Source organism: Manacus candei, unplaced genomic scaffold (genome assembly GCF_025592945.1).
Source record: "Manacus candei isolate 608988 ecotype Guabito, Panama unplaced genomic scaffold, ASM2559294v1 h1tg000025l, whole genome shotgun sequence".
In the NCBI taxonomy this organism is placed as follows: Eukaryota; Metazoa; Chordata; class Aves; order Passeriformes; family Pipridae; genus Manacus; species Manacus candei.
Window position 1 is genome coordinate 4,907,320 of NW_026138073.1, and position 13,337 is coordinate 4,920,656.

A 13,337-nucleotide genomic window follows, 5' to 3' on the forward strand; every position below is an offset into this window, starting at 1 on the left:
CAGCAGACAGGAAACTGGGATAAGCTTCAGCTGTCCATGTAAGAAAACATTACTGATATTTACAGATGTGCTAATTGAGGCCAAGCAAAATGGAGGAATCACCACTGCAAACAACTACAGACCAGACAGTTTTCAGTTCCCTTGCTTAGGCCATTCAATGCCATCCAACATCCCTGACACGGGGTAATCCCAAACCAAAGCTCCTGGAGAAAGCAACCCCCCACACACAGTCCATCAGGTATCACTGCTATGCTACCACGGGATCCAGCAGCATCCTCAGTACAGACACATCCAGCACTAAAGTCCTTTTGTCTCCAGGTACCTCTCCCAAATCCCAAGCTCAGGGATTTTCTGAGTTTCTGTGTGCTTACAGCCTTTGGGTATACACTGTGGGTCAGGATGGTTGGGGTAGGTCAGTGCCAGTGTTGGTTAAAGTGACCTCTTCACCCACCATCCAGCATTTGCAAATTCTATTTTAAATTCGTCACATCTATATGAACTGCACTCTTTCACAGAAATATTTAAAGGCTTCAGGAGTGGGGAACTGCATCTCCAGGGTCTGTTCTGATAATTCCCTCTCCACCTCCATCAAAAAATTCTGCATCTTGTGTTTCTAACCAGAAACTGTTCATGAACACCAGAGAGAAGGAATGAGAATAATTACTTAAACTTGGGGTCACATGTAAATAAAAAATAACAAATGAAAAGAGTAATACAGAATGAGGTCTCATTCAAAATAAAAACATACAAGTAACATTTATACTTCTGGATTTCACAGTGTCAAAATATATAAAAAAAGATCCTCCTTAATCTATTTATAGGTCTTTTAACACCTCAAATGCAGCCCTGCTAATACACAGCCTTAATTTAATTTTGCAATTACTCTTTTGCTCTGCATCTCTTACGTTGCATCTAAAAGGCACAAGCGCCTCTCGCAGAGAAGACATCAGGAAAAATCCTCAGAAATAACTTTATGAAACCAAATAAAATCTCAAAAATTAACACAGTTGATGCATTTCTAGACAAGAGGATTTTTTCAAGTAAAACTGTTCAGCATGGTGCATGTTTTGCACAGTTCACTGACAACTAAGAGAGCTGGGCTGTCCATGTCATTTGCTGCAGGAACACCACTTCTTACTTTTCAAAATACCCTTGTGGCTTATTTTTGAAAAAAAAAAAAAAAGCAACCAACTCAAAACTATTTACAGGCCTTTTTGTTAGACCCTCTTAATCTGTTCTGCTCTGCCAGAAGCATAGCACTTGAATGGCTATTTCTGTTCAAAGCTATATTTGTTGTGGAACTACTGCAAACTCCTGAATCATGTAAACAGAGGCAAGAGCCAAAAAATGTTTCACTGGACTTGAAGTTCACATCTGCCTTAGTTACTAGGGCAAAAAAAATAAAGGCAGGCGCTTAGCTTATAGCCAATAAATCCTGCAAAGACCACAGTTAATCATGCATTCCTGCAGCAGGGTTTTGTTTAATCTGGTTTATTTAGCATTCGTGACCTTGGCAAAGTACCTGCAGGAGCACCCACCACTGCTGTGGAGCAGCAGTTCACACCTCCTGTTATTTTAGGCCACAGCAGACGGCGACACAGTGCTCCATTAGTCAGCCAGGTTTATAAACATGCAGCAAAGTCACCTGGAAATGATGCACAGTTCCAGACTTGCTGGAGCCCAGCAGCCACTGTGCTGCTGTCCCCAAAAAGCCGTATTGTAACGGCTCAGTCTGGACTCGGCAGCAGCCGCACGTTTCTGCAGAACAAAAGCTTGGCAAACCTGCTGCTGAGAGCAGAGTGACCCTGCCATTTCTTCACGTTCTTGGTTCAGAGGAGTTAGTGCTGGAAGCCATGCCCTCACCTCAACCTGCCAATCTGGATGAAAACTTCACCTTCTCTTCACTCACCTTCTTCTATTCCCCATGATCCTCCCCCAGCAGCAGAAACAATCCCCAATATTATCAACATGCTGGAAACAAGAAGAAGCCCCAGTATTCCCAACATGGTGGAAATTATATAAAGCCCTAAAACAACAATAAAAACCCAAATAGGTATTTGATCCCACCTTTCCACAGATTTCAGCGAGCTTCAGGCAAGGACAAATTCTGCCCAGTGGTCTGTGGCACTGACCTGTAGAAGAGGTACTACAGGTACAAGGACAAGCAGTTTATTTTTGGATAAGAATGGGACAACATAGTGAATAATATGCTGAAATATTTACACATAATACACTGAAAATATTTTTCTCATTCATCCAGAGAGGCAAAGCCACATTCAGGAACTGCAATTAGCTTTCCAAGTATTTGGGGGGGGGGGAGGGAATCTATTTTTTGCAACCTCAAGATGATTTGTTACTCTTGTCCTGTTTTTAAAAGCAGATAATAAAATATTTGGTCCATTTATACTTGTATTAGCTATCTTACTGTAGCTTAAGATTGTACAAATCAGTCAGGGTCAAAAGATATTCTACCTTAAAAGTGTTAACCTTATACATTGTTATACTTCTGTGTCTCTTCTCTTCAAAGAGCTGCAACCTGGCTATTGAATTCCTAATCTTAACAGAAGGACATATATTTAAGTTTCCTTGAATTGACATTACAGACTACTTAAAGTTGCATTAAAGCTAGTATGATCCTGAACACACTCCAGAGCACCAAAAATGAACATCAGCTGTCAGAATGCCAGAGTTATTCAATTAACACTTACACAGTCAAAGCATTTGCAATACTATTCACAAGTTACCAAAAAACCCCCCCAAAACAATAACACCAAAAAAACAACCCTTGTGCCTAGGCTAGGGAAAGGCAGCTTCTGCAGGATTTCTCATTTGGTGAGCTCCCAGACACCTCTCTTTCCACACTAGATGGAGCTTTGTGCCCTGCTTCTTCAGCTGTCTGGCACTGCCCTGAGCTGGGATAAAAAGGGTAAAGAGGCAAAGGGTGAAACACCAACCTCACCCCAAATAAACAGCCTGCATACAGCAGCTTTGGGAACAGCATGATACCAGTGAGTACCTGGCTTCTCACCGTGTTCTTCCTGCTCTTGCTCCCCTTCCAGCCCAGTAATCTCTACTTTGAGCACTGTTTTATTGTTTTCAAAGAATCAAAGGTTTCAACAACTCCAAATCCCAAACTGGGCTGAGCTCACTGCCTTGAGCTCACACCACATTCAAATTACACTCCTTTTCCTCCCCTTATACAGGGACAGCATTTAAGCTTACTACCAGATTACACACCTGAATTGCTCACTGGCTTTCCTGGATCCCTCTTCATATTCCCAGTTATTTTCTTTCAAAATAAGCTCTTCGGTCTCCTCTCTAGTAACCTGAAACATCTCTACCAAATGCCTCTGCTCAGGCTCCAACCTTGGATCCACTGACACTTCGGGGAAACAACTCATGGATAAAATTTCCCTTGACTTGTGTCTGCTGGATTTGGTCTGTATTGTTTCAGATCACAGGTCAGGAGAAACAGCTCATCCTTCTGATGAGCTGCCACAACTCCATTAGGATCGTTCAAAGCACAACAGGATATGGTCTATCATCGGTATTTCTATGATGAATTTAAACTCAATGGGACAGAGAAGAGCCCAGGGAATGAGTCACTCCCAATGTCACAAGTGGCCAGCACTGCAAAGCCCAAAAGCAGCAGCCTTAGGCTGTATCAGATAAGGCAATGACAGAGAGGATGGAGAAGCACCAGTGTCCATAGTGCAAAATGTCTGTGTACCCTGTGGGCAAGGGGTCCTGCTGGGGCAATTTGCTCAAGAAAAAGAAGCTAAAATTGAGGGGACAAGGGAAACAAGCCCACTTTATAGTGGGAAGCTAAAGAAAAGTCTGGAGGTTGACAGGGATGAGTGTTGCTGCCTATAAATACAGCTGAGAAACAAACACCCAGGAGAGAACAACCCTGGCACGTCACCAAGCGATATAAACCAGCTATGAACAAGATTAAATTGGTATCAACAGTCTCATTCTGAGAAGTCCAGACCTGAAACAGCTTCCAACTGGAGGACTGGCGAAGGAACAACGTGCTCCTGTTCAAATAAAGGCTGGTTGCCTAATCAAAGTAGGTCACTGTGGAATGAAGCAGCCAGTAACGAACTACAGGACACAGAATCACAGAATCAATTAGGTTGGAAAAGACCTCTAAGATCGAGACCAACCTTTGACCGATCACCACCTCGTCCACTAGACCAGAGCACTGAGTGCCACATCCAGTTGTTCCTTGGACACAGCAGATCCCCTGCAGCCAAAGCTCCAACGGGACAGACACAGGACAAAGCAAACCCTTTGTCAGAGCTCATGGATCTCAAGTAGCACTGGAATATCGCACACAACAGGAGCTGTTGCCTTCCCATACACCAAATGCAGTCCTTCTGGAAGGTGAGCACGCTGGCTTGAACAGCCTTCTCAGCAGGTCCTACCAAAACAAAGATGCTTTCTAGAGCTACCAACCCACCTGGGTCCTAATGAAACATTGCTCTTATCACCCGGACTCTGGGTTAACTGGACAGAGACACCATTATCAGCAGTCATCATGCTGCAATTTCTTGGAAACCCTCTCTTCCTCCTCTGCCTGTATCCCCTCCCACGTTAGCCCAGCTGAGTGAGCCAGAGTTCAGAAGTGTTGAACTGAAGCAGTAAATAATACCTCAAAAATGCAACCCCTCCTTTCTAGCTAATTTAGAAATAACTTGAGTTTCTGTGCCACTGCTTTGCAACTAAAAGACTACAGCTTAGCTGACCCCACCTTTTGTGTCTGGCTGCCACACTCATCCCCAGATTTTTGCATTGAACCATGCAGAGACCAGAGGGGTACAGCACTTACTTAACTTGGGGCAGCCACAGGTTCAAATGGAATAAGTCAACAGGCAAGACTAACTTCAATAGTGACATTAGGAAAAGGTCTGAAAAGAGGCTCCAAAAGAAGGTCATTTTCATCATGCAAAATTTCCTCCAAGTCAGTATTTCTTAAATAGGCAAAAACTCTCATCAAGTGGTACAAATAACTGACATAACAGCACAGAAATAAAGCTAGAGTTAGAAAACTGTGGGAGCAGGTGATGAAAAGGAAAAGCTGTTCTTCATTCACATCAGACTGATCAGCCTCAGTCCGTGTTTTCCTTCTGTTGACCACGCCATGTTATTCAGCTTAACTGGCCCACAGAGTCAGTGTCAAGAAGCTTTGCCTAAATCAAATATTCCCCTGAGAAAAAAAATAAAATAAAATTGTCTCTTTATTCAGTCAAGGAACAAAATCAAAATAGGAAAATAAAAGGCATGCCTACCATATTTTCTTGTCCTAGCAATGGCTCCCTGATCAGCTTGGGGGCACCTTTACTGGTCCAGACTGGACAGTCAAAACTGGTCATTTAATTTAAGTATTTTATTCAGGTCAAGATGGTTATAACATGCTTATAACTTATAGCAAACTTTGATAGAAGAAAATTCATACTCCCAGAGAGTTTGCTTTGCAAGGAAAACTAAGCCAATTTACCTTCAGGAGTCTTAACAGGACACCTTAATTTCCCCACCACTTTCTGCTATCCTGGAAAGCTGGAGCTCTCATGTTTTAAACTACAAGGCTACATGGGCTAATTTGTTGAAGTTCATCTACCCTTCTTCTCCCAAAGGAAAACTGATAACCAAAAGATAAGGAGTTCCCCCCAAGACACACAGAAACCCAAGAAATACCTACTAGGAAAAGAGACAACTTAAAGCAGACAGAAGACATGCAGAGCAAGAGGTTTCATTCAGAGCAGATTTAAGTGAGATACCTTTTGAATACAAGACACAAGACGGCCAAATCCTTGACCCCCTGTAAGTGTTCAACATCCTGGACATGCCATCTCAAATTTCCACTGAAGTTTGAAAGTGGAACAAAATGAAAACACCATCACTGACCATGTTATTTACAGCCTGGGAACAAAGAACTCCAGCCTCCGGTGCTCTTTTAATACAGCCTAATTTATTCTGAAACAAGTAATAATCAAGTACACAAAACCAAAGTATGGAACCTGAAAAACACCCTCCTGTCTGGCAGAGCAAGTGCTTTCTAAGGACAATTACATTAGCTCATGCTGCTAAAATGGTTTATTAAAAAATAATTGGGGAAAAGCAAAGATGACCTCCAAAATACACAACAACGTTAAGCTGAAAATGTTACACTGAAAAAAAACCCCAGAGCAGATCAGATGCATTAATATACTCTTAAGTCCATATTCAAGTAGTTTGAAACTGAAGTCTTTAATATTTGAAGGATTATGTACAAGTTTTTAAAAATCTAACAAGTGTTTAGCACTACTAAAAACCCAGCACATTAAATCTTTCCAGACTGAGATTCAAAAATTCCCTAAACACAAGAGGGAGAAAGCCCTGGGCAAAAGAAAATAATCAAATTTCACCACCCATCCCACCACATGCCTCTGCAGAACCAACATCAGGTAAACTGGGGATTGCAAAGTCAGCCAGAATAATGGAGTTCCCAGGCCAAAGGGTTCTGGCTTTCAAACAGGTCCAAGAGCTCAGTATTACAGTGTCCCAGAACAGAAAACGCAAAGGAAGCCTTAGCAAGTGCCAGGAGGGAGGTACTCAAGACTGACACCAAAACCAGCCCGACAGTTACTACTTCAGGTAAGGTGTATCCCTACTTGGTTAAGGAAAACCTCCATATACTGCCATTAAAAATATAAAGCAGTAAAAGGCTACTGTGATTCTAGTGAATGCACAAGATGATATTTTGCGAGGGTGAGGAGCCCTCCCCATGCCCACATGGAAATGACAGCTGGAGTTCCTAAGAATGGGCTGATTCACCTTTAGAAGACGACCACGGCACTTCCAACACAGCTGAAGGAGAATAAGCTGAGAGAGGCATCCTCAGAATGAAAACACGCCACAAAAAATCCCCAAAGTGCTCAGTGAAGTACAGCAACGCCTACAGTGTTCCTGTAAGGACACAGTACTGCAGGAATAACTCATGGATAACATCCATTTCCCAACACCACTCTCCTGGGTTGGTATTGCCCCACCCTGAACAAAAAGGTGCACCCCGCAATCAAAGACCAAGCTCCACAAAACCTGGAGCAGCCAGTTTTGTTAGAAACTGGCCACAATATTCTAGATTGAGCTGCAGCAGCTTTAAAACCTGGTTTCAAACTGATTTGTCGTTTTCTCATTGCATTATTCAACAGCAGCATCGTTTTATCAACCTCCCAAATACCACCCTCGAAGAAGCAATACACAAGGGCTTTTCTGTAAAGTTTTCCATAATCACCAGAGCACCAAAAAATATTTTGATATTGGAAGAGAACTGCTAAGTTTTCTGCAGCAAAGTACATCTTTATAATTTGTCATTTGAGATTAAATGCAATAAATTCCTTGGTACTAAAAAAACAAATATGAAAATGCAGGTGGATCCCATCCTGTATGTATTTTTGTATCAGTTAACATTTTACATGCAAAGCAGTTTAAACAGTGAACTTCAAGCCAGAATGGCCAAATCATATACTTTCCTCATTTCAATTAAAAACATGAATATTTAGAGTAGTTTGAGCAACCTGGTCTAATGGAATTTTTCCCTGCCCATGGCAGGGGAGTTAGAAGTGGAAGATCTTTAAGGTCCCTTTCAACACAAACCAGTCTATGACTGTATGATTTGCAGTGGTGTTGGGAACCCACAGATGCATGGGAAGAAGAGAACGAAATAAAAAAAAAAAAACAACAAAGTACCTACAGAAAACAGATTTAAACCTGCATTTCCGCATGGCAACAAAGCAACATGCTGCTTGGAAACATCCTTCCATTCCTATTTAACATAGGTGGTGTGAATTACTGCCAAAGTAAACTTGAAAAATTTGTTTGCCATCGAGGGAAACCAAGCAAACCGGAGTTCTGAGTGCAGAATCTTGTTTGAAGAGGGTGAAGGTTTCTTTGTTCCCTTTAGTGCCAGGTCATTTCAAACTTTTACGTCTACATATTTTATTGTGCTTGCAAAACAACTATAAAAAAAAAAAAAAGGAAAGAAAACTGGATGATTAAAAATGTTAATAACCCATTCCTAAAAATCAAAAAAGCCTTGCTACATGTGTAAAAATATCACCAAGTGCAACATCTTTCCTACTCTATTAGTCTATTCTCAAATGTTTGCCATCTGAAAGCAAAATATTATTGAATGTAGCAAAGAGAGAAGATATGTTTTTTGAAAAAATGTTTGTATAAAATCCAGGAAAAAAAAAGATATATTTACAATGTTAATACTAGTTATATAATCTGTCCTCTTATATGGCAGTTTCTGACCATTAACAACCATAAATATAGATAAGACCTTTTATTCAATTATCACGCTAAATGTCATGTTTCTGTAAGCACCCTGATAAAGCAGCTCAATCATTCCTCCCTCGCTTATCTGTTATCTAAAAGCCACTGACAGTATCATTTCTGACACTAGAAAAGTACTTGCAACTTTCTAGGCTATGGCTCAGCTACCCCAACAGATCTCTGCACTGACAAGAGTTTACTTTCTGCATCTCTCCTTTCCATTTAGGTCTTCTGCAATTCCATGGTTTTAAGTCCCTATCTTCAGCACACAGACATGTAGGCAAACAGTAATTTCTTAAAGTTTGTTACTATTCAAGATATTTCTTGCAGTATTTGCCCTAGCAACCTTAGGATTTAAACTCAAATTGCAAAGCAGACTCATAGCTGTTTCAAGATTGGGGAGAAAGGTTGATTGGAATTATTAGACAGCAACTTTCACTGAGCATTTAATTCCAGCATTAAATTCAAGCATTTATTCAGTGCATCATAACCAAACTTAGCTGGGACATGGTCCTAAACCCAAGGAAATCAATAGGAGTATTTCATTCTTATTTCCCAAAGACTCTTTGGACACACTCTGCAGCATTTTGCGCTGAAAAACTGCCTGCCCTTTTGCACCTGAGGAAACTGCCCTGGCAGGCAGGATGGATCCCACCATCCACAGTGAGCTCTGCAGCCCATGGATCTGCCACAGAGCAAACCCTGAACCAGCTGGCTGCACATGAAAGCACATGCAGAGGTCTTGTGCATGCTTGTTTGGTTGCTTTGCAAAGGAAAAAGAAATGAGCAAGGAAATATTGTTGGTTTTGTTGTTCTAAGTCAGATTTCTCCATTTGATTCCTACCTGGGCCAGGAGGGGAAAGGGAAAACTAAAACAAAATAATCCTATCCTATTGTTTGTTCTCCATCTCCTACAAGCCAGCTGCAGGAGCTGACGTGCAGGCACAACCCCAGGAGGGACAAATGCTCTGTACAACCCTGCTGCAGCTCAGAGAAGAAAAAAGGACTGAAAACTTACCCAGGGGATTCATTCTTTCACATTCCAATCCAGCAAAAGCTCACTGGGACCTGGGCTCCTGATGGCACAAAACCCAGACTAGTCAGAAAGGTCTTAGTAAGCACCAACTTCCAGAAACTGCACTTCCACTCCTACCATCCACCTCCTAACCCTGCCGCTGCATTTGTGGCTCCCTTTGTTAGAATACTTCTGCAAATGAAAACAGATGAGTAACTATTGCTGCTTTAGCAAACTCCCAAGCCCATGGTCACTAATAATAGCTTTGTTCCTTTTATTACTAAACAAAACCAAAAAAAAAAAAAAAGTTTAAATGCTTGTATAAAATGCACATTGCTGAATGTTTTCTTTCATTGATCCAGAGCAGTTTCCCATACGAGCTCAGGCCCAGGTCTCTCGAATAATTTCTGGGGATCAACACGATGCAGAGCAATCTCAGGTTGCTTGAAGGGCATCCCTCACAAAAAAAATAAAAATAATCAGGTTCTGTGCTGCTTCATTTTAGACATTAAGAGTTCAATTAAAAAATAAATATGAACAGAGATATTCCCACTTTTTGCACAAACTGAAACCCAAAGGCAGCCCTGAGCTCTCCGGTATGTGACACTCTGGAGCTGATGAATTCAGAAAGGCAAAGGTGCCCTGGGCAAGCCGAGCTCCCGACTCCTTCCTGGCAGTGGCACAAGGCCGGCTCCCACTGCGCCAGGAGCAAACAGGTGGGATGGGAGGGAAAGGGCAGTGTGTAGGGAAGGAAAGTGGAGAAGGGCAACACAAGAGACAGAAAATGGAGAGGGTATGAAGCCATTGCTGTGAAATGACAGTGGGAGAAAGCCTTCCCTTGCACAAAGCTGACCCGGTTCACCACCAGGAAATAAAAAAGAAACAAGGAAAAAACCCACAAAAACTATTTCCGTTACAATATTCTGCCTTTCCTCCCTACAATCAATTCAATAAATCAATTCCAGGAACTCCTGAAAGCCATAAAAATAACTGGGTCCCAAATCACCCCAAGCCTGCAATGCTTTACTGATGGAGCCTCCCACCACACATCCTCTTTGGCATGGGGGCTGCCATAGCCTCCTGCTCCTCCCATGCTTGTGAACATGGCCGAGTAGAGGCTGTGTCTCTCCCCTTCCTTCATCTGGGGTGCAGGTTTCACACCTGTCTTGGACTGAAATGTAGCACTGCCAAGCCCAGGGCCTCCGTTATCCTGCACAAAGGTGCTGGGAAATGATTCGGAGCCGCTGGGCTTTGGCCACCCACACTGGTAGGTGAGTTGACATCAAGGAGAAAAAAAAAAAACAAAGATACTGAATATTCAAAAGTCAGGCCACAGCATTTTCACATTGTTCACATCCTAAAGCTTCCGGGGGTTTTTAGCTTATTAATTTCTATTATTGGGCTGACTGCTGCTGAATAATCCCAAGCATCACATAGCAACTGGTTTTTTTCACAGGAAGTAACCAAGCCAGAAGCAGCGAAAGCATCCTCTTGTTCTTGTGTGAGCCCTTTTTATTATTTTTTTTCCATAGTTTATTCGAACAATGGCACCATGAAACAGCTTACAATAATGACTGTTACAAAATAGGAAGCTGAATTATTAGGCAAGCGTAACTCAATCAGCCTAGGGAGGATATGACAAGTACGACTAAGACAAAGGACTGGACTCCGTGACCCCAGGCATCTTTCAGGGCACTGTTTCTGCAGCTGAGTTATTAAGAGTTGAAGTTTGCTTTGGCTCCTTGATTAGAAGCACCATTCCTATAACTGCAGCAAAGCACACACATGTCCCAAGAAAGCAGATCACAAAGTGTGCAGAAAGCAAACACTCTGGAGAAACTGGGATGAGAACTTTACCTGGAAATACAGTTCAAAACGAAAATTCAAAGTTTAGTATTTATCCTTTTTAGTTCACAGGAGACAGCAGGACAGGTAAACCATGAGTTACTCCTTAAGAAAATACCCAAGCACAGCTTCTACAGACCAACAAAAAATAACTGGTACAAGTGGTCTTTAAGTAGCTTCAAGGTTCAACAGCACAGAATTTCTACAATCCTGCCAAGAGCATCAACAGGACCAGCTCTGGAGTGATATACTTTGGACCAGAGGACCAGGCAGACACCTGCCAACCAGTCATTACAACAACCTACTGAAACTATGAAAATCAGGTCTGAGTGCTCGGCTGAGCAATGCTGCTGGAGACAACAGCAACACCAGTGACTGAGCAACAGCAATACAGGAACCTGCAAGTGAATCATTAACGAGCAATGATTTCTCCATTACTCACTGTGGATATAGAGCTACTGCGGGTAAGATTTGCTTCTAAAAAAAGGGAACAGCCAACAACATGAGCATTAACACATTCATCAAAGCCCAACACAACACAGAAAGGAAAGAGGAAGGCACAGCTACCAGTCAGACTTTGTCCAGAAGTGCTGCTCATTGAGGAAGACTCCGTGGAGCAGAGCAGATGTGCTGGGAACAGCATCTCACACCATCCCCTTCCATGGGGGTCACGCTCAGGGGCTCAGGTCAACTGGGTGTTGATTTTGCATTACACCAAGAAATTATTAACTCATTCTACAACAGCTCAACAGCTGTCAGACTAGTGATAGAGATCAATAACCAGCTACTAAAATGTCAACAGTTTGACCTCCAGGCAAGTGTTTCCATACCCCTTCACCCAGGTTCTACAGTAAATGCTCCCAGTACATTTTCTCCAGGCATTCTCTGTTCTACTGAGAATAAGCAACAGGAGAACCGAGCTGACATTCTCAGTCAATCTTTAGGCAAGATTAGTGAGCAACTAAAGCTGTTGTATGAGGAATTTTAAGTGCTCTACAACTTCATGCCAAACAAGAGCTAGTCAAGCACTGGAATTTATTTTTTGCAATTCTGTCCTACACAGAAACAGAGACAAATTTAAAGAAAAGATTTTTGAAGCAAGGATTCAACCGATTACCAAAACTTCTATTATAGTTTAAGTACTAATGTATGCTGAAAGAAATTCAGCACCAAAAAGGATGTGAAAAGCCTTATGATTGCTTCCTACCAAATATGTCAAAGCTAATGCATTTCTACAGAATGCTTTAATTTCAACCAAATGGAGGGTTTTAATCAGTTTTTATTGCTTTGTTGGTAAAACATAATTAACAGTTATGCTAATTGACCCCAAATGCTTCGGGTGCAGCACATCCTGGGAACACTTTTGAAGCCCAGAAGTGAACCTCAGCCCCAAAAGTAAACAAGTACTTTGCCACCCCTTGCCTACAACCACGTCCACCAGGACAGGTAGCAAAGAATAGGGATTTTATCCCAAGAGCTGATTATTTAGTCCCAGCTATAGCTCTTCACTAAGTTACCAGGAAAACAAAATAGAGTAACAGAGAAAGCCACAAATTTCATCAGTGTAAGATTTACAAGATGTTCAAGAGGAAAAGCTTGCTTTTAAGTAAAACAGAAAATAAGGCAGATTTTGGGAACTGTCACCCCCAGCAACAATTGCACATGGGCCTGACAATAAGGGTTGAAAATAATTATTTTCATAAACACACCAAATGGAGCAGAAAAAATGTTACAATGAACAAAGTAAGTAAATGAAGTTAAATAAGGTAAATGAAGCCTGAGGTACAGTTTCAGACTGATCTGCTGTTCATATAAAGAATGCTCTAGTTGAAGATTAAGGGTGAGAAATAAGAAGTCATTAGCTCTTCTTCAAGGTTCATGATTCAAATCTGACAAAACACACACTTCAGTGTTTCCAAGCTTAAAGAAAATTCCAGCAGGGTCACAGAAGATGCTATTTATAGTTGCCTTAATCTCTGTGCACTCAAACACAGCTTTTGTGCATGCACATATTTTGTTAGCACTTAAATAAATAAATTTAAAAATCCCTGCTGCTGCAAACTTAATCATCTACAAGATCTGAAAATGCAAATGAGCTTTCCTCTTAATATTAGCTGCTTTTGAGTGAACAGCACCAAAAACCAGGCTATAGTTTTTC

At 41.7% G+C, this 13,337-nt stretch overlaps 1 protein-coding gene across 5 annotated transcripts in view; it reads right to left on the reverse strand.

The window, feature by feature from the left end:
• Positions 1-13,337, reverse strand: part of MITF (melanocyte inducing transcription factor) — a 103,421-nt gene that overhangs the window by 54,843 nt on the left and 35,241 nt on the right. The window lies entirely within an intron of this gene.